General features: G+C 44.1%; 2 long non-coding RNA genes across 3 annotated transcripts in view; one reads left to right on the top strand and one right to left on the bottom strand.

The window, feature by feature from the left end:
* The window catches only part of LOC145505623 (uncharacterized), a 50,729-nt gene extending 40,486 nt beyond the window's left edge, over positions 1-10,243 (top strand). The window contains exon 4 of the long non-coding RNA XR_014053162.1: positions 9,449-10,243. This is a non-coding gene — a long non-coding RNA (uncharacterized LOC145505623). The remainder of the gene's footprint in view (positions 1-9,448) is intronic.
* LOC145505668 (uncharacterized) overlaps positions 325-20,635 on the bottom strand; it is a 54,534-nt gene continuing 34,223 nt past the window's right edge. The window contains exons 2-6 of one of the 2 annotated variants that reach the window (XR_014053195.1): positions 17,027-17,367; positions 9,625-9,855; positions 3,659-3,908; positions 2,407-2,484; positions 325-1,245 (exon numbers count right to left, since the gene is read on the bottom strand). This is a non-coding gene — a long non-coding RNA (uncharacterized LOC145505668). The remainder of the gene's footprint in view (positions 1,246-2,406; positions 2,485-3,658; positions 3,909-9,624; positions 9,856-17,026; positions 17,368-20,635) is intronic. The other variant, XR_014053194.1, reaches the window with a different exon arrangement.

The following is a 20,635-nucleotide window of genomic DNA, read 5'->3' as shown; positions in this document are numbered from 1 at the left end:
AAACATGATAAACCTATAACACTATAACACATGTAAATTTAAATCATAATCATTTATTTTGAGTTTTTTTCCTCTATTATTAAAAACCTTTTCTTCCATAAAATGATGATGATAACTGATGGTAGGATGTTATTGTTTCGGTGAATGTTTTCACGTCCTTATTGGATGAATCAGTAAGTTGACAACATTGTGTCAGTCCCAAGCAATTTTTCAAATTGGTTTGAAAAAATCATAAAAATCATGAGCCTCTGGATTAAGTTTTTTAAATGTTAGTAAAATAGGTGACATGTTTTTATTAAATAGACTCACATCAGGAACACTGCATTTTTTTTATTTTGTAACTTTTTATTTTGTATTGGGGTATAGCCGATTAACAATGCTGTAATCATTTCAGGTAAACATGAAGGGTGTCAACCATACATGGACATGTATCCATTCTCCCCCCAACTCCCCCCCCATCCAGCTGCCACATAACATCGAGCAGAGTGCCCTGTGCTGTACAGTAGGTGCTCCCTGGTAAATACAGCAGTGTGTCCACGCCCATCCCAAGCTCCCTGACTATGCGTCTCCCATGGCAACCATAAAGGGGCATGGCACCTTAAAGATCTGTGAGCCACGCAGAGAAATCTGGTCTTCAGAAAACCTGATTGTGTATCAGCTCATTTGTTGAGAGTTGGAAAAAAGAAGAATCAAAGTCACGTGGAAGGGGCACAAGAGTATTGGGCCCTGTTCCTTCTATTTATAAACTTTTATTCCTCTCATGCAAAATGCCAAGCTTTCAGATATTTGTTCCTAATTCATGTATTCTTCTTCATGGCCTTTTCTCCAGGGCTATTTTTATTGTTTGATTTTAGTAAACAAGAATGTACTTTTCAAGGGTTTCTTTCAAAGGTTACCCTCTGGACTGGTTGTCTCTGGCTGTTTAGCAAATTGCCTCCAACTTTAGCTGCTTAAAGCAGCGCCTGTTCATTGCTCTGCAGTCTCCGTGGTTCAGGCAGGCTGGGCTGGGTCCCTCATGGGGCTTCAGTCACTGTGTCGCCAGGGCTGGGGTTTCATCTGAAGTCTCAGCTGGGGAACGATCCATTTCCAGGCTTCCTCCCTGGCTACTGGGAAGATTTAATTCCAAGTAGGCTGTTGGACAGACGTCACTGCATTCTTCCTGGGCATTGACTGGACGTCAGCCTCAGTTCCTTGTGGGCTTCTCCACTGAGGCAGCTGGCTTCCTCAGGGACAGCAATCAAGAGTCTGTTAGGAAAGAGAAAGTTACTATCTCTTGTAACCTAATCACAGAAGTGAGCTCCCATCACCTTTGCTGTATTCTATTAACTGCAGAAATGGTAAAGAGTCTACCTGCTGATGCAGGAGATGAAAGAGACACACGTTGGATCCCTGGGTAGAGAAGATCCCCTGAAATAGGAAATGGTAACCTACTTCAGTATCTTGCCTTGAAAACTCCATGGACAGAGGAGCCTGGCAGGCTACAGTCCATGGGGTCACAAAGAATTGGCCTTGACTGAGCGTGCACACAGGCAAGGAACTAAGACCCCACAAGCTGCAAAGCACAACACCATATTAGTTAGACGCAAGTCACAGTCAACTCCAGACAAGATGGTTACACAAGAGGGCAAGTGCCAGGATGTGAATCGTTGTGTGCCATCTTCAAAGTCTGCTACCGCGCTCAATCTCATCTCCTTAATCCTGTGTTCTTATAACACCCACTACTGCTCCCTACCTGAGAGGTGGATGTGTAGATCAAGGTCATAGCAAAACTAATCTCATCTGTAATTGATTTATTATCTCTTCTAATAACAATTACTAAGTTTGCAACATCAATTCATTAAGAGAAGATTTTAAGACTATGAAGTTTAAAAATATATATGCTGAACTGAACTGATGGTACAACAATCTGACTATTGGTCATGCCTTTCACTATTGCATTCTTTCTACCATCATAGACTTATCAGGACTTATTGCTGCACAATAATAGCTTCTTTGATTCCTTTATCTACTAAATCCCTTTAAAAAAAATTAATGTGTATTTCAGAATACTGCCTTGGTCTTCTCTATTTTGTGACAGTTGAACTAAGGGGCTATTTAAGAAGTGGTCAGCAAGCAAGTTCCACACTAATTAGCTGTACATTGATAGGACTACATGTCAACTCTTGAGCTCACAGACTTTTAATGTAGGTACCTTAATCGTATGCACATTGCTTGTGTTATAGGAAAGGAGTATAGAATTTTAATGCAAGTGGTTAAACATGATCTTCCAAAGACAACACTGTCACTCAGGGATAATTAATTAGCTTTTATAAAAAGAAAGGTTAGTTAAACAAGTTAAACATCACTACAAGATATAATTTATGAATTCTGGACTCTGATAATTACACAATTAGAATGTGTGTTTACCTGTCATAAGAACATTTTCTGTAATTTTTGCTCTATACTTCAAAATTTCTTCCAGGGATTAATTCAGGAATCAGGACACTGCAAATGTTGAACATAAAGAAAATGCTGTGAAATAGCCAGATATTTGATTTACCATTTCTTCTGTGGCTGAACATGTGGTTTATTTTGTCCATGCATGGAAATTATTTAACTTAACAGCACAATAAATGTTTAGAAAAACATTAATATTTGATCACAAAGTTATATTATTATTATTATATCATTTCTTTTCAAAATACATTGGCTTTAACCTCTTGTAAAATTACTGATTTGAGACCAAAAGGAGGGGTAAATTCTCAGCATAAGTCCTAAAGTAGAAAGAAGATATCGGTCATATTTAAGAGTTTTAGAGGTAAAGCTAAAAAAAAAAAACTTTGATTATTTAGAACTTTGGAACAATTAATATAATTATTTTTATTTCTTTATTTTCAATTTTATTTTATTAATTTATTTTTGGCTTTGCTGGACCTTAGTTGCTATGCACGGGCTTCCTCTGGTTATGGTGAGCTGGGTCTCCCCCCTGAGCAGGGCCTCCCCTCTGAGCTGGGCCTCCTCTCTGAGCAGGGCCTCCCCTCTGAGCTGGGCCTCCTCCCTGAGCTGGGCCTCCTCCCTGAGCAGGGCCTCCCCTCTGAGCAGGGCCTCCTGCCTGAGCAGGGCCTCCTCTCTGAGCAGGGCCTCCCCTCTGAGCAGGGCCTCCCCTCTGAGCAGGGCCTCCTCTCTGAGCTGGGCCTCCCCTCTGAGCAGGGCCTCCTCCCTGAGCAGGGCCTCTCCTCTGAGCAGGGCCTCCTGCCTGAGCAGGGCCTCCTCCCTGAGCTGGGCCTCCTCTCTGAGCAGGGCTTCCCCCCAAGCAGGGCCTCTTCCCTGAGCTGGGCCTCCTCCCTGAGCTGGGCCTCCTCCCTGAGCAGGGCCTCCTCTCTGGCTGCCGTGTGTGGTTCTCACTGCAGTGGCTTCTCTTGGGGAGCACAGGCTCCAGGGCGCATGGGCTTCAGCAGCCGTGGCCTGAAGGCTCTGAGAGCAGGCTCGGTAGTTGTGGTGCTTGTGCTTAGTTGCTCAGTGGCCTGAGTCTCTTCCCAGGCCAGGGATCAAACACCTGTTCTCAACTTTGGTGGGGGATTCTTTACCACTGTCCCCCAGGGGAACCCCAAGATGTTATCTTAGTATTCGATGGTAGATGGCAGGGCTTCCCAGCTGGTGCCAGTGGCGAAGAACCCACCTGCCAATGCAGGAGACGTAAGAGACACGGGTTTGATCCCTGCGTAGTGAAGATCCCCTGGAGGAGGGCATGGCAACCCACTCCAGTGTTCTTGCCTGGAGAATCCCATGGACAGAGGAGCCTGGCGGGCTACAGTCCATGGGGTCACAAAGAGTCAGACACGACTGAAGAGACCTAGCTTGCAGGTGGTAGATGGCATAGCTCAAGCACATAGGCCAGACTAGTGAGTTTTCTTTCGAACTGCAAGTTTCTGGGGAAAAAATGCAAGGGTTAAAACTATTTTTGGAGCGATTTTGAGATTTTTAATGTTTTCCCATCGCGTTTTTTGAAGTGGCAGCAAAACCTTATCAGCTGTGGATATTAGTGCAACATTCGTGAATCTTTTCCAGAGGTTTAAGAAACATTAATTATCAAAGTCCCATTCATCAAATACTTTGTTTCTATTTATTTACATCTTTCCAAGTATCTAACCGACTCATCAAATTCAAGAGTTACAGATGCAAGATTTTACTTCCTTTTGTTTTTCAGCATTTAAATGAATCATCTTATGCAATGTAAACAATGAACACAACTGCAGTCAAGATGATCAGATGTTTTCATACTTGACTTAGTGTCTCAGCTGCAAAAGCATAGCAGTGATAGATGAAATAACAAATAAGATATACTGAGAAAGACATGGTTATGCTTGGGAGCAGGTTACACCTTTTTCAAGCTAGGCTGCTGGTTTGGAAGCCAGCAGCCCCGCTGGTAGGCTGTTGTCTATAGGTAACTGAGTCGGTGTGTGTACCAGCTCAGTTCCTTCAGTCGTGTCCAACTCTGTGACGCTGTGGACTGTAGTCCACCAGGCTTCTCTATTTATGGGATTCTCCAGGCAAGAACACTGGAGGAGGTTGCCATTTCCTCCTCCAGGGGATCTTCCCAACCCAGGTATTGAAGCCCTGTCTCTTAAGTCTCTTGAATTGGCAGGCAGATTCTTTACCCACTGAGCAATCTGGGAAGCCCCAGCTGAGTCAGAGAACTCAGCAAGGAGGTGGAGAACCAGCACCATGTTCAATGTTTGGAGGCAAGGGTTAGGCTGGGCTGGGGCTATCCTGGGAAAAAAACTGAAAAAGAAACTTCGACACATTGATGCCAGGGGCTAAGACATTCAGAAAGCTGAAGACCGAGGGAAATATGAGGTTGCAGATTCAGCCTTGAAACCAAGAACAAAATCCTCCCAATTCAGTGGTTGGATGTGGAATATCCTCATTGTCTCTACAGATGCGGAGTCTCAAATTGCCGTTGAAAGACCAAGACTAGACTAGAAATTCAATTCAGTCACTTAGTTGTGTGCGACTCTTTGCAAACCCCATGGACTACAGCACACCAGGCTTCCCTGTCCATCACCAACTCCTGGAGCTTGCTCAAATTCACGTCCATCGAGTCGGTGATGCCATCCAAACATCTCATCCTCTTTTGTCCCCTTCTCCTGCCTTCAATCTTTCCCAGCCTCAGGGTCTTTTCTAAGGACTCAGTTCTTCGCATCAGGTGGCCAAACTATTGGAGTTTCAGCTTCAGCATCAGTCCTTCCAATGAATATTCAGGACTGATCTCCTTTAGGATGGACTGGTTGGATCTCCTTGCAGTCCAAGGGACTCTCAAGGGTCTTCTCCAACACCGAAGCTCAAAAGCATCAGTTCTTCGGCACTCAGCTTTCTTTATAGTCCAACTCTCCTATCCATACGTGATTACTGGTAAAACCATAGCTTTGACTACATGGACCTTTGTTGGCAAGGTAATGTCTCTGCTTTTTAATGTGCTGTCTATGCTGCTCATAACTTTCCTTCCAAGGAGCAAGCATCTTTTAATTTCATGGCTGCAATCACCAGCTGCAATGATTTTGGGCCCCAAGAAAATAAAGTCACTGTTTCCACTGTTTCCGCATCTAGTTGCCATGAAGTGATGGGGCCAGATGCCATGATTGTAGTTTTTTGAATGTTGAGTTTTAAGCCAACATTCTGACTCTCCTCTGTCACTTTCATCAAGAGGCTCTTTAGTTCTTCTTCACTTTCTGTCATAAGGGTGGTGTCATCTGCATATCTGCGGTTATTGATATTTCTCTTGGCAATCTTGATACTAGCTTGTGCTTCATCCAACCTGGCATTTCACATGATGTACTCTGCCTATAAGTTAAATAAGCAGGGTGACAGTGAACAGCCTTGACGTACTCCTTTCTGAATTTGGAACCAGTCTGTTGTTCCTTGTTTGGTTCTAACTGTTGCTTCTTGAAGTGCATACAGATTTCTTAGGAGGCAGGTAAGGTGGTCTGATATTCCCATCTCTTTAAGAATTGTACACAGTTTGTTGTGATCCATACCGTCAAAGGCTTTGGCATAGTCAATAAAGCAGAAATAGATGTTTTTCTGGAACTCTCTTGCTTTTTCGATGATCCAGAGGATATTGGCAATTTGATCTCGGGTTCCTCTGCCTTTTCTAAAACCAGCTTGAACATCTGGAAGTTCACGGTTCACGTATTGCTGAAGCCTGGCTTGGAGAATTTTGAGCATTACTTTACTAGCATGTGAGATGAGTGCAATTGTGCGGTAGGTAGTTTTAGCATTCTTTGGCATTGCCTTTCTTTGGGATTGGAATGAAAACTGACCTTTTCCAGTCCTGTGGCCATTGCTGAGTTTTCCATATTTGCTGGCATATCGAGTGCAGCACTTTCACAGCATCATCGTTGAGGATTTGAAATAGCTCAACTGGAATTCCATCACCTCCACTAGCTTTGTTCGTAGTGATGCTTCCTAAGGCCCAGTTGACTTCACATTCCAGGATGTCTGGCTCTAGGTGAGTGATCGCACGATCGTTGTTATCTGGGTCATGAAGATCTTTTTTGTACTGTTCTTCTGTGTATTCTTGAAATTCGGAGGATTCAGTCAAGAAGTAAAGAAACATTTGTGTGTGAGAGAGAGAGAGAGAGGGAGGGAGAGAGAGACCACAGATAAATAGTGAAAAATATAAAAAGAAAGTAATCTATTCCATTCAAAGGTTTAATGTGCATGTCCAGTAAGCACAGATGTGCTAAGTCAGAATGGTTTGCAAATCAAGCACATAAAGTTATCTAGTGCCAAGGAAGCTGCAAAATAAACAATTAGAACAGTTAGACTCATCTGGAAACCCGAGTTTAGGGCAACTACTGGTCCTTGAGTGTGTAACACGCACTGTTTACAGCGCCTCACGTTGATGGAGCTTATGTTTTTACGACATGTTTTAGAAACTCAAAGAAATAAGTACAGAAACTACATCCACAAGGTACTATAAATCTATAAGAAACTATAAAACAAAACAAGCAGCAGTGAAATAAAAAAAGAAGTGGCAATCTAATAGAAATCTTAGCAGTGAGAAGAATCATCATTTAAAGAAGGCATTCATTAAGTAGCTGAAATATAGAACAGACATTGTTAAAAGAGTTTGGCCAGTATAATATTAAGAGTCTATAATACAGAAGAAAATTATGAAAGGCCAGTAAGGTGCCATGAAGACTGAGAGGTTCCAACATATGTATGTTAAAGGATATTTTGTTTTAAAGATGAAATCATGATTTTCATACAGATCCAAAATGAACACAAGTTAAAGACGGAATTTAGCTCATTATTAATGAGGAAATCTGTAAGATGTTACAACTGTTTTGAAGAAGTCAAAGAAGGATAAATTTATACTGAGTTAAAGGAATGTTGAGATTAATTTACAAATAGACAATGTAAAAGAGGTTTTTTTGCAAGCAGATTTGAGGTTCATTCTTGAGTGAATCGAACCTCCATGGGTCAGACTTTCTCATATCTGTGGATGCTCTGTTTCAGGGATGGCCAATTATGCTCAGAGACTGAGTTTGTCTTTGCCAACAGCTTATTTAACATAAGTTCACAGCAAGATTCATAAGAATTTTACAGGCTAATAGCAGATAAAGTATCTTAATAAGCCAACAGAGAAAGAGCATACTCCAAACAAATGATAGATTGATCGCCTTGTTGGTTCAGGCAAGGGGAGATGAAAGGAAGAGAGTCCAGATTTAGCTCGAGGCGCACCTTTGCAGGAGTTGGTACAGGGACAGAGGGTTTGACTACCCGAGAGCTGAGTCGCAGCTGCCGGTGCAGAAAGGAAGGTCCCTTGTTGTTAGATCTTGGTTGCTAGGCAACCAGGCGCCGCCATGCCGGCCTGCAGAGCGGGCTGCTCTGGGGGTTATCACTCCAGGAACCATTGCAAAGCCGCTGTCTATGAGGACTCCTCCCTGAGGCAGGTGCAGAGGTCCTTTCTCTTCCTGAAGCTGCTGCTCAGTCTAACGTCACCACCTGCCAAGAGTGACCCCGCCAACACAGGAGAAGTGTCTCGGATCGCCCCAGGGCCACGCCAAGGGTGATTTTTGCCAAGATGCACCCTCCCAGACACTCCTCACAAGTCCCCGTATGCACAGTCTGTTACCGTTCCACAGCTGCGCCTCCACCTGCCCTTGTCCAGACGCCTCCAGCGACTGGGCTACTTGTCAACCATCCTGCAAAACTCCTCTCATTCTGAAATCAACTTGACCTCAAAGAGCAGCTTCTTATTTGGCTGATTTTGTGTTGTCTTTGTCATAAATAACTGGATTGAAACAACGTAGTAGATTTGAAATCATATCAAATCAATACACCAGGCACAGGAATTCTTTCCCATCACTGTTACTCACAGTTTGTAGAGTTGCTGTGTGCTCAGCCACTCAGCAAGGGCCGACTCTGGGACCCCGTGGACTAGCCTACCAGGCTCCTCTGTCCTTGGGATTTCCCAGGCAAGAATACTGGAGCGGGTTGTCATGCCCTCCTCCAGGGGATCTTCCTGACTCAGGCATCGAACCTGGGTCTCTTGGGTCTCCTCCATTGGCAGGTGGATTCTTGAGCACTAGCACCAGCTGGACTGGATGTCGAGTTGTGAAGCAGCTCAAAGGCAAAGAAAGACTGGAACCACATAACGCAGAAGAGTGTGCTCAAAGTCAAGGGTCGGCAGACTGCAGTCTTCGGTGAAATCCAGCCTCCAGTTTCACCGGAACGCGCCACCCCCACCGTCTGCCTGTTGTCTATGGCGGATTGCACGCTGAACAGCAGGGCGGACATAGTTGACAGAGCCTCTGACATAGTTACTACTTAGACGTTTAGAAAATGTTAACCCGCTCTTCTAAACAGGGCAGTGTTCCACGGAGAACATTTTCTCAACATGAATAATAGAATTCAAAAAAAAATGGAGAGAGTTGTAAAGAAACAATACATTTAAAAAAAAAAAAACTGACATTTTTCCCCTAGAATTAAAACAGGACATGAGTCCTTAAACCAACATCTCACTCTGAGAACAAGCAGGTGCATAAAATTAGATTCACCCGGCCTCATCGTCAAACTCCCCTGGTGGCTCAGTGATAAAAAAAAAACTGCCTGCAACGCAGGAGACACAGGAGACGCGGGTGTGATCCCTGATTTGGGAAGATCCCCTGGAGAAGGAAATGGCAACCCACTCCAGTATTCTTGCCTGGCGAATTCCGCAAACAGAGGAGTCTGGAGGGCTACAGTCCATGGGGCTGCAAAACATGGCTGAGCAACTAACTAGCAGCATCAGACATGTCATAGAAAAACTGCAAACATTAACAGACGCAGGGGAAAAAAATTAAGAGAAGAGAGTACGGTGAAGGGGAAAAAAATGTTCACTGAGACAATAAATTCTGAGTCAGAACTACCATGGAAAAATATTTTACATGTATTATTTATCTGATCTTTTTCATTATTCTAGGAGCGGGTATTGGCCTTTAGCCATGAAGAAACAGTTCAAAGTTACACAGCTGGTAAAGGGCAGAGCCAAGATGGAACCTCCGGTTTTCTGTTTTCAGAAACACAGACTTGGCCCCTCAGCTCTGCCACTTGTTATTATTAAAAAATAGTTTATTTTTAAGGGTGAGTAACACACACTTCTCTGTCAGGAAAGACGATGAGAAAAAGTCAACTTGCTGATTCAGCTATATAGAGACTTTCGCAGCCAAGAAACAGAAGTGCAGAGACTTCTGCTGGAGGGATCTGTCAGGATCCAAGCCCTGGAAACAGAGTTGCAGCTGGAGAATGGAAGACGGAGGGGCGGATGGGGCTACAGACCAGGTGGGGCTTTTGCAGGCTTTCAGCTTGTGCTAAACACCTCACAATATTCTAAGAGAAATGAGAAGATATTGAAGTTTTAAAAGCAGAGGAAGGGTAGGTGACTTGATCTAATTTGCATTGCAAAGGAAAAGCCTTTGGCATGATGACTGCCTTGGAGTTGGGCCAGAATGGATACGAGGAGACCAATTAGAAAGCTGCTGATATATAACAGCCAAGATGATTACATGCCCAAAGGGAGCTGCGAACCAAATAATGATGAGAACTTGCAGCGTTCAGACTGGAACCGGAGACGTATAGGACACGGGCATGATTGTTTCCATATGGAACGCTGGTCCCTTTCCCTGGCTTGTTCTTTCATTTATATTCTACAGTATTTGGCCTTATTTGCAGATGGAATAAACCTCCATTGTTCTGGCTGCTTGAATTCCCACGGCAAGCAAGCTTGATGTCTGATTGATTCTCCTTTTGTTCTTCCTGTCTGTGTGCTGTCTGTTTCTTACCTCCACTACAGCATTTTTCACACTGAATTATGTCTGATCACCTCCGCCTTGCGGCCTTAGGAGAAGCCCTCAAGAATGAAGACTTCCTTTTAATCACCTTCGCATCCCTACTGCCTACCAGTGCTGCCCAGAAATGGTCATTTCATGCAAGTTGCTGACTAAATGAGTGAGACTTAATTATGTGGGATAGATCATTGTCTTCTGTCAATTTTAGCAGCTCCCTTCACTTCCAAGTTTCCAGATTCATGCTAATTCCCAGGCTCCTGAGGAATTGAAAACCCTCTGAAATAACCCTGTTATTCATTTTGTGTTATTTAGTTGCCAAGTGCTGTCCGACTCTTCGTCACCCCATGGACTGTCACCCGCCAAGCTCCTCTGTCCCTGAGATTCTCCAGGCAAGAGTATTGAAGTGGGTGGCCATTTCCGTCTCCAGGGGATCTTCCTGACTCAGGGATCGAACCCACATCTCCTACTTCTGCATTGCAAGTGGATTCTTTACCACTGAGTTGTAAGTCAATACCATTTCTTACATAGAATATATGGGCCCTTGTAAATGTTTTGAATAGCACAAATACACTTGAATTCTGCTAAAGATATTATCTCCATACCTCAATGATAAACTAATCATGTCTATAGAAACATGTGCTATTTATTTATTTTCCTGCACAACCTGTTCTTTGTGTGACTCGATCAATCTCTGAGTCTCAATTTTCTCTTCTAGAAAACAGATATTTATCCATTGTGACCATTTTTATAAGGATAAATGAGATAATGTGAAGTATGGTAGGTACAAAGTACTAGATTTCCTCCTTTTGTAATTTTATTTATTTTTGGCCGTGCTGGGTCCTCACTGCTGTGTGGGCTTTTCTCCAGTTGCACAGCCTCTCCGGCTGCTGTGTGAGGTGTCTCATTGCTGTGGCTTCTCCTGCTGTGGAGCGTGGGCTCTAGGACAGGTGGGCTTCAGTAGCTGCGGCTCACAGGCTCTAGAGCACAGGTTCAGTGGTTGTGGCAAATGGGCTTAATTGCTCTACGGCAGCATGTGGATCTTCCTGGATCGAGGATCGAACCCGTGTCTCCTGCCTTGGCAAGCGGATTCTTTGCCACTGAGCCTCCAGGGAAGCCTCCCTTTTATTTTTGTATTGTCCCCCATGTCTCCATCATGCCATGGATTACCTAAGTGGTTGGGTGTCCTTTTTAAAATTCTCTTATTTTTCTGTACTGAATCTCTTCCAATATTTGCTCAGGTTTACCTTTTATGTCTCTAGATAGAATAAAATAGAAGTGTTCTACTCCATACACCGTGAATATTTTGACTTCAAAAATGCCTCCCAAATTTTCCCTTGGGGAGGAAATTCAAATTCACTCTAATCTACCCATTGTTGCCTCTTTTCTGCTGTCATGAAAATCTGCAGATGGTCTAGAACTCCTTCACTCCTCTCTCCTGTTAGATTGGATGCACTGTTACCCAGGAAAACCGGGCAGCGCCAGCCTGGGGAAGAGCTGGAGACAGTGAAGCCCTTTATTGCAGGCACTGCTGTGCGGGGTTGGCATGTCTGAATTTAGGATCGGCAGATGCGTTTCTTTAATTGTCCACTTTGTGTAAATTTCCATTCTTCTAAAATAGTTTAATAGGATATTATTTTGAGTCCTAGCTGAGAATTTTTATATTCAAATATTCAGTAGCAATGTTGTGCTCTTTGTTGCTTTCAATTGTCATATGGAACCCCCTTTCAGGTAAACATTTTAATAAACACCCTTTGCCTGGGTGAAGCGAAGTGAAGGCATTAGCAACCCTGCCTTTCTTTGCCTCAAACAGCTCACTGGCACATTATCTGCCTTTGTTCTCAGAGTGTCTTATAAGGCGTTGGAGGGGCCTCACCCTCTGATTTAGAATCTGGGTGTCTTTAGTCTCCTGGAATTTGTGGTCCTGCTAGCATTATCTCACAGACTTAGGTGAGACAGAGGAGAAGCGAGGCTTTACACGTCCCAGTAACACAAACATGGGATCAAGAAGACACTGGCAAGGTTGCTAATTGAAATTGTTTAGGGCCGGGTTTCTCATGCTTTAATCTGTATGTGAATCACTTAGCGACTTGTTAAAATGCAGTCCCTTATTCAGTGGGTTTGGGGCCTCTGATCCTCCATGTCTAACACATCCAACAGGTCTAACATCTGTAACATGTCTCTCTCTCTCAGCTTCCCACATGGCTCAGAACCTGCCTGCAATGCAGAAGACCCGGGTTCGATCCCTGGGTCGGGAAGATCCCCTGGAGGAGGAAATGGCAACCCACTCCAGTATTCTTGCCTGGAGAATCCCATGGACAGAGGAGTGCTGGGAGCCAGCTCACGAGATCCCACCCATGACAGAGTCATGAGGAGAAGACCTGACGAGAAGAGCAACTCAAGCCTCAGGGAATTCTCAGAAGGCTGCCTCAGCACTCACCTTAAAGATGATACCTATCTTTCTGACGTTTGCTATAATAAACCTCTTCTTATTTTCTGTGACTTAGGTAGAAGGCCTTTCCTGATCTCTTCTCAAATAGATCAATCTGAAAACTTCATGGCCCCTGAACGGTAATTCCGTATAAGATTATCTAGGATATAGAGTATTTTAATTTAAACTTCTCTTACTAGTATATTAGTTTGCTTGATAAAAATACCTGTGCCTTTGGAGCTAATGTGCATGACCGCTCCTTAACAATAAACAGCATTAAGAGCCTCAGCACAGAGAGCCCCAATGGGCACAGAGTCCTTCGTAGGAAAGGGCTTATTAGAAAACATAAGAAATACTGCTTTATGAAACTGTTACTTAGTCTATATTTACTTGCTATATTTTTGTTCTTAACATATTTAGCCTACATAATAAAAATATAATAGTTTAAGAATTATAAAAATAAAACCTTAGCCTTAATACAAATAGTAAGACAATTGTTAATTCAGCTGGTGATTTTTGCTAAGAACTGACCTTTGCGCTACATTGTTTCAGCTTGCTGTTCTATGACTTTATGGGACCCCATTCTTTTCCGTTAGACTCAAGGCGTAGGATAGATTACCGAAAACAGGTTTTACCTTGAAACTTTCTGTTGATGAATTCTTTCCTGCTGTGCCTGATACAAACGTGTTCTGGCTGATCAACCCTTATCAATAAAGAGTCACAAGATGTTAGCAGGCCCCCAGGCCAGGAGATGATGTAAACAAAATGAAACTTTTTGTAACTAAGATATGCAAACGGTGTCCACAAGGGTCAAAACTGCTGACCCATTAAGCTGATTTGGTATGACTCTACACGTTACATTTGTTTCTATGTACCACTAAAAATATAAAAGCTGTCTTGAAAACAATAAAGTCAGGAGACACTTGGAAACACCGAGACTCGCTGTGTCTTCTCATTCGCATCGCAGACGCCGTCCATCCTGAGGGAACCCTGGACCAGCTGGAGCAGGACTCCGGCAGAGGAGCCTGGTGGGCTACAGCCCATGGGGTATAAGAGAGTCAGACATGCCTGAGCCACTGAGCATGCGTGTGCTCTTTTTATCTGTCAATATCTATCTGTCAATCATCTAGCTACCTAGATTTGATAATTACATCAGCAAAGACCCTTTTATTTTCCATGTAAGATCACACAACAGCTTCCAGGGTTAGGATAGGGACATAGTCAGCTGACCCTAGGAAGTCTGTGACTTCGTGACCTCCGTAACGTCCACTTCAAGCCAGATACCCTGCAATTCTATATAGGAAAAGCTGTTCATTTAATTTTGCTTTTATAATGTATTTATCTTTGGTTGCACTGGCCTTCTCTAGCGGTTCTGGTGTGAGAGCCTCTCGCTGTGGGGGCTTCTCTGGCCGGGAGCACCAGGTTCCAGGCGCGTGGGCTCAATCGTGGCGCATGGGCTTAGTGGCACACGGGACCCTCCCAGACCAGGCTTGAACCCGCGTGCCCAGCACTGGCAGGTGGATTCTTAACCACAGGACCGCCTGGGAGGTCCCAACTGTGCTCACTTGACTCGCACGCTTAATGTAGAGATGAGAGTGTTTGGACCTGCTCGGATATCAGTGTCCGTCCTCTGAATGTCCGCAGAGAGTGAGGGGAGACCGGAGCAGAACAGAGTGTATCAGCGCAAGTGTTAAATTCAGAGAACAAAGGAAACGGAGGAGGAAGGTGGGGGCGAGACTGAAATAAACACCAGAGGCAGAGGAAGCCAAAGAAACCCTCAGAAGTAAACAATCTATGGCTTCCATCCGAGTCTCTAAAAGGCACTCGGTTCACCCAAGGATCTGGTTAAGCGCATGCGGTCTGGGATGCTGCGTGTCTAATAAGCTCCCGAGTGATGCTGATGCTGCTCATCCATGGACCACACTGAGTAGCAAGGGCTTAGGCTGGGTAGAGGCAACAAGAAGGTATAAAAGACATTAATTGGATTGGGTACTGCAATGTGGGAGCCCCGGGTTGAATGCCTGGGTTGGGAAGATCCCCTGGAGAAGGAAATGGCACCCCACTCTAGTATGGTATTCTTGCAATCCCATGGACAGAGGAGCCTGGTGGGCTACCGTTCATGGGGTCGCAAAGAGTCAGACACGATTGAGAAACTAACACACACATCCATCCCTAGGAAGCAGAAGCTTTGGGTCTATGAAGAACTGGAGAAACTGAAGCTGTCTTCTCTACAGACTCCTTACAAAATTCAAGTCTAGCGTTGCCAAACTTCTTTCCAAAAGAATCTGTATTGCCATATAAAATCTCGATATCCGTGTTGGCAACCTACTCACAAATTTCAAAAACAACTCATGTCACAAATAAATCAAAAATATGTTTTTAAAAAGGATTGCTGTGTTTAAACCTCTAGCGGTGAGTCTTGTGTGCTACATTTGTAAATTGAGCAGATCTGTGACTCCTTTTGCATAAAGGAGTAACCATTAAAAACACTGACAGTGATAAACTGAAAAAAAAAGAAGACCAACAATTTACTGTTAAGTGTTGAACTAGCCTGTGTCTGTTTTGTTTTGCACAGCCCTCCAAATGGGTCGCTGTTGTTCAGAGCACACCATGTCAGGGAGGAAATGAGGCATTCCACGGGCTATTAACTACCCCAGCAGAGATCTAGGAAGATCACTGCAGTGTTATTTAGTGTCGGTATTCATTTAATTCTGGTGCAGAAGGGCAAATTTACCATGCTCAGTGGTCCTCAAACTCACGCTGGCTTACAAGAGGGTTGCTTAATGACCCACTGATGGTAGACTATGGCGTCACCTTACAAAATACCGACAGGAGAGAGGACAGCCCGGGGTAGTTGGTTTTAATACATTTTATATCTAAAGCATTCTTTTCGCTGGTGGAACACAGAGTTGCCACGGTTTTGTTGGCTGGTTTGTTTGCTTCCCTCATAGCTCAGTTGGTAAAGAATCTGCCTGCAATGCAGGAGACCTGGGTTCGATTCCTGGGTTGGGAAGATACCCTGGAGAAAGAAATGGCAACCCACTCCAGTATTCTTGCCTGGAGAATCCCATGAACAGAGAAGCCTGGTGAGGTACTGTCCATGGGGTCATAAGAGTCGGACCCGACTGAGCAACTAAACCACCACCACTACCACCAAGCTAAGCTACTTCTGCTATCTGACAACCCCCTTCTCTCTGTGGTCTTCATCTGTTGTGAGTTTAGATTAATGAATCCTACCTGAATGAATCTTTTCAACAATATTAGGTAGTCCATTGGGCTTCCCTGGTGGCTCAGCGGTCAAGAACCTGCCTGCCAATGCAGGAGACGTGGGTTCAGTCCCTGGGTTGGGAAGAACCCCTGGAGGAGGAAATCGCAACCCACTCCAATATTCTCATCTGGGAAATCCCATCGTCAGAGGATCCTGGAGGGCTACAGTCCATGGATTGCAAAAGAATCAGATATAACTTAGCAACTAACAATAACATGAGATCTGTAAAGGGCTAACTTGTATAGCTTACTGCTGCTGCTACTGCTAAGTCGCTTCAGTCGTGTCCGACTCTGTGCGACCCCATAGACGGCAGCCCATCAGGCTCTGCCGTCCCTGGGATTCTCCAGGCAAGAATACTGGAGTGGGTTGCCATTTCCTTCTCCAGTGCATGAAAGGGAAAAGTGAAAGTGAAGTCGCTCAGTCGTGTCCGACTCTTAGCGACCCCATGGACTATAGCCTACCAGGCTTCTCCGTCCATGGGATTTTCCAGGCAAGAGTACTGGAGTGGGGTGCCACTGCCTTCTCCGTCCCCAAAGATCATTGCTATCCCTTTATATATAAGATCTCCATCTTGAGATTTTAAAAGCTACAAACATTGATGTAAATGCAATGTCCCAAGGGATGTATAATAAACAGTTGCTGGAGGTGCAAGAAATATAGCAACTGTTTGCAATCTCCACACGAAGTTAGAGAGCCATGCCACAATATTTCACTGTAATAGAGTACAGAGAATATGATTTAACTGGCAGAAGAGCCAGCCTCATAATATAACCAGATATTTCATAATAGAGCTTTATTATATAAAATTTAGAGCCATTCCAAATGTTCCTGAAAAATTTTGCAAAGACAACCTACTGTTGCAAAGAGAAGTTTGTATGCTGCCAAGCTCAGACATGACCAGCTCCAGATTCTGTCACTGAATTAAGGCCTCTCTGAACTCAGCATCTAGATGTCTGATTGAGAAACTGAAGGACAGAAAATGGGACTTGCCTTGCGGTTTAGTGGTTAAGAACCCACCTGCTCATGCAGGGAACCCTGGTTTGATACTGGCTCAAGAAGATCCCACATGCCGCGGAGCAACCAAGCCCGTGCGTCACAACTCCGTGGTCCACACTCCAGAGCCTGAGCTGCAACCACTGAGCCCATGCACGTAGAGCTGGTGCTCCGTAACAAGAAGCCGCTGCAAGGAGAAGGCTGCTCTCCACGACCAGGAGCAGCCCCTGCTCGCCACAGCTACAGAAAAGCCTGCGTGCACAGCAGCTAACCCCCAGCAGAGTCCCCTCTCCAAAAAAATACAGAAAATGATACAGGAGCTTTAGTTGTTATCCTGCTGGGTTGTTTCCAAGAAGTATTTTTCCCTGTAAAATGTAAAAAAAAAAAAAAAAAATCTCATCAGCAAGTCTAGCATGCAATCTATGAAGTTTAACATAAAAAAAAAAAGCCAACACATAAAAGTAGGAAAAGATAGACCAACACACATGGTCTTGTTTACTGAGCAGCTCTCTGTGAGTTGCCAGCATGAAAACCCTGCTGCCATTGCTTCATTGATAGTAGCTTCCTAGATCTATCTTAGGATAAGTTCTGAGGCTGATAGCTAGTTCTCTGGGAAAGAGTGCCACAAACAATTAACAATGTCTACCTTGGGCATGGGAAAAGAGTACAAGTTATGTATATGCCATACATTTGCACGGATTATTTGCACTAATACTTAAGGAGATTCTTTTACTTGAAGAGTAAGGATTGATTGAGAATGTCTGAGCCTTTTCTATTGAAAGACAAGTAACAATAAATAAGATATATACAGACCATATGGAAAATGGCAAAAACTGCTTTTTGACATTGGCAGTGGGTAAATCTAGTGAGTGCAAGTCGCTCAGTCATGTCCAACTCTTTGTGACCCCATGAACTATCCAGTCCATGGAATTCTCCAGGCCACAATACTTGAGTGGGTAGCTTTCCTCTTCACCAGGGGATCTTCCCAACCCAGGGATTGAACACAGGTCTCCTGCATTGCAGGCAGATTCTTCACCAGCTGAGCCACAGGGAATCCCAAGAATGCTGGAGTGGGTAGCCTATCCCTTCTCCAGGCAATCTTCTCAACCTAGGAATCGAACCAGGGTAAGTCTAAGACCTTTTCAAATCCCATGTGAAAATCCCTACAGGATCAGTTCATGGGAGTTACTACCTGAGCGCAAGTAGTAAGACAATACTGAATGTAATAACAAATTTTATTTTGGGGGGCTCCAAAACCACTGCAGATGGTGACGGCAGCCATGAAATTAAAAGACATTTGCTCCTTGGAAGGAAAGCTATGACAAACCTAGACAGCACATCAAAAAGTAGAGACATCATTTTGCCAACAGAGTATAGTCAAAGCTACAGTTTTACCAGCAGTCATGTACAGATGTAAGACTTGGACCAGAAAGAAGGCTGAGCACCAAAGAATTGATGCTTTCGAATTGTGATGCGGGAGAAGACTCTTGAGAGTCGCTTGGAGTGCAAGGAGATCAAACCAGTCAATCCTAAAGGAAATCAACTGTGAATATGCATTGGAAAGACTTGTAAGCTGAATGCAAAAAGTCAGCTCATTTGAAGAGTCTGACGCTAGGAAAGAGGAAACGAACAGGAGAAGAGGGTGGCAGAGGATGAGATGGTTAGATAGCATCATTGACTCAATGGGCATGAATTTGAGCAAACTCCAGGAGATAGAAGAGAATAGAGGAGCCTGGCATGCTGCAGTCCATGGGGTCACAAAGAGCCAGACATCACTTAGCGACTAAATAACAACAATACTGCACGCATGGGTGTGAGGATGTGGGGTAGTTAGTTGGGACCATCTAGCAGCAAGAGACTTCTTGTGCATGTCAGTGGTGATGGTATCAGTATGGGCCCCTGAAAACTCACCATCTATCAGGTTATGAAACTTCAATATCACTGTCTGTGTGGGCAGAATGACGGCTAGGATGCCTACATCCTCATCCCTGTGAATTTCATAACAGTCATGCTACATGGCAAAAAAAAAAAAAAAAAAAACTTGGCAGATTTTAAGGTTCTGAATCTTAACAGTTGGAGATTATCTGGGATTATCCAGGTAGGGTCAGTCTAACATAAAAGGCGAAGTATCCAGAATATTCAACACAACATTGAAGGAGAAGAACAAAGTTGAAGGACTCGCATTACCTGATTCAAGACCTAATTACTAAGATACAATAATCAAGGGAGTGTGGTCTTGGTGAAAAATTGGACAAATAGTGGAAAAGAATACAAAGTTTTAGAATAGACCCACATAAATGTATTCAACTGATCTTTGAGTAGCAAAGGCAATACAATGAAGCAGAGATAGTTTTTCAATGATGCTGAAACAAATAAGCATTTATATGCTGCTGCTGCTGCTAAGTCGCATCAGTCGCGTCCGACTCTGTGCGACCCCATAGACGGCAGCCCACCAGGCTCCCCTGTCCCTGGGATTCTCCAGGCAAGAGTACTGGAGTGGGTTGCCATTTCCTTCTCCAGGGCATGAAAAGACCCCAAAACAAAACAAAGCAAAACAAAAAAATGACCTAGGCACACACATTATACTCTTCACAAAAATTAAAATTGATAGTAGACCTAAATGCAAAATACAAAACTGCAAAACTCCTGCAGGGTAACATAGGAGAAAACCTAGATGACCTTGAATATGGTGATACATTTTTCCAAACAACACCAAAGACATGCTTCGTGAAAGAAATACGTGATAAACTGAACTTCACTGAATTAAAAACTGGTTCTCCAGGAAAGACCATGTCAAGAGAAAGAGAGAAGGAGCCCCAGCAGGAGAAAAAGACCCATCTGATACAGGGCTTATCCAACATGTACAATGAAATCTTAAAACTCAGTAAGGAAAAAGAAAACCATCCTGGTCAAAAATAGAATGAAGATCTTAACATCCCATCAAAGAACCTATACAGGTGGCAAATAAGTGTATGAAACGATGACTCAGCATCACATCATCGGAGAAATGCAAATTAAAACAAGGAGATACCACCACAACTGTGAGAACGGCTGGCGTCCAGAGCACGGACCCCACCTCATGCTGGAGAGGGTGTGACGCGACAGGAGCGCTCGTTCGCTGCCTGTGAGAATGCAGGACGGCACAGCCACTCTGGGAGAGGGTTTGTCTTTTTCTTACAAAACGAGACACACATTCGCCCACATTAAGTGGTGGCCTTCACAAGTGGCTCTTTCCACACGGTGCTCTCTGTGCTTGGAGCATCCCTTTGCTATCTGTCTCTCTGACTTTGCGCTACGATGGATAAGGGTAGGGAGGGCACAGTAAATATAACACTCCCTTTAACCTTGCACACCGCTATCCCCCTGCTTTTAGTGTGAAGAGAACAATTTCCTGGGTGGTAGGACATGAAATGGGCTTCCCCTGTGACTCAGTGGTAAAGAATCTGCCTGCCAATGCAGGAGACACACGTCCAATCCTTGGGTCGGGAAGACTCCCTGGAGAAGGATATGGCAACCCGCTTCAGTATTTTTGCCTGGAGAATCCCATGGACAGAGGAGCCTGGCGGGCTGTAGTCCCTAGGGCTGCAAAGAGTCAGACATGATTTAGTCACTAAACAACAACAACAAAGGGAT

Source organism: Giraffa tippelskirchi, chromosome 1 (genome assembly GCF_054371585.1).
Source record: "Giraffa tippelskirchi isolate mGirTip1 chromosome 1, T2T-mGirTip1v1.2.pri, whole genome shotgun sequence".
NCBI lineage: Eukaryota > Metazoa > Chordata > Mammalia > Artiodactyla > Giraffidae > Giraffa > Giraffa tippelskirchi.
The sequence above is the reverse complement of the archived record's forward strand: the minus strand, read 5'-3'. Positions and strand labels throughout refer to the sequence as shown.